The following is a 1,246-nucleotide window of genomic DNA, read 5'->3' as shown; positions in this document are numbered from 1 at the left end:
ATAAAATTGCCGATTCGGTCCAAGACTGAGATTACATTCGATGCTTGTGTGTTTGTATCTCGGTCAGCTGATCAGTGGTTGGCTCACCTTGTGGTGCTCCATTCCTTGTTCATTTTCCTCTTTTTCTTCAGCTTTCTGATCTTCTTCTATCATACCCTCCACATTCTCATCAACAACTGTCCAAACAACCATTCTTAGGGTTGTAGCTAGCAAAATACCACTATTGTGTCAGTTATTATCATTGTTATTCTGTCAGTGTTATTTTATTATGTACGATTTATGTCTAAAAGCGGAGCAGTAGAGCGTAATTAAGCCTTTTGGGTGCTTATCCTTCGTCATGATTCTTTCTCGAGCAAAGCCAGCTTTGGGAGCAAATGCAGTGAGTCAAGTCAGCACTGGAGGTGGCAGAAAGGCTCTTCCAAAGTTAGAAGAATTTCTTAAGAAAAGAGATTTTACAGGTGCTATTACATTATTGGAGTTTGAGCGTAACAGTGGCAACAGTAATGAGGAGACAGACCAGTGGATAGGGTATTGTGCATTCCACTTGGGGGACTACAAGCGAGCATTGAGTGAGTTTGAGAAACTCACTGTGCATCACAAAAATCCAGCCCCAGACAACTGGATTAGTTTAGCATGTTGCTACTTCTACCTTGGCATGTATCCAGAGGCGGAGGAAGCAGCGGAAAAAGCACCAAAGTCACCTCTTCGGACCAGACTTTTTTTCCACCTTGCACACAAGTTCAATGATGAGAAGCGACTGATGATGCACCACCAGCAACTGGAAGATGTCATTGAGGACCAGCTGAGCCTTGCTTCCATACACTACCTTCGTTCTCACTATCAAGAGGCCATTGATATATATAAGAGAATATTGCTTGATAGCAGGTCTGAGACATACCTATGTGTCATCCATATCCTAATTTAATGAAATAACATGAAATACCTGCTACTTACTGGTAATGAAATTAAGTGATTCCAAACATTTACGAAGTGAAGTACTGTAGTATACATTATAGAATATTATTCAGAACCTCTTGAGAAAGTCTTAGCAGATTGATAGCTTACACTGGTCAACAGCCAAAATGGTTCTGACTTATTCTCACCTGTTTCTAAATTGTTACCCCCTATTTCTAACCTGACCCTAAAATTTGGCTATCATGTAACCTTGACATACTACATCATAAGTGAGGGAAAATTCCATGAAACATGCAAGTTCGTCTAATAAGTATCAATAAGTCTAAACACT

At 40.1% G+C, this 1,246-nt stretch overlaps 1 pseudogene; it reads left to right on the top strand.

Annotated features, from left to right (window-relative positions):
* Positions 1–337: 337 nt before the first annotated feature.
* Positions 338–925, top strand: LOC145401654 (intraflagellar transport protein 56 pseudogene; annotated as a pseudogene).
* Positions 926–1,246: the final 321 nt, after the last annotated feature.

This window comes from Coenobita brevimanus, chromosome 56 (assembly GCF_032717465.1).
Source record: "Coenobita brevimanus isolate Jiangsu-jjx chromosome 56, ASM3271746v2, whole genome shotgun sequence".
Lineage (NCBI taxonomy): Eukaryota > Metazoa > Arthropoda > Malacostraca > Decapoda > Coenobitidae > Coenobita > Coenobita brevimanus.
This window is presented reverse-complemented; position numbering and strand designations above follow the sequence as displayed.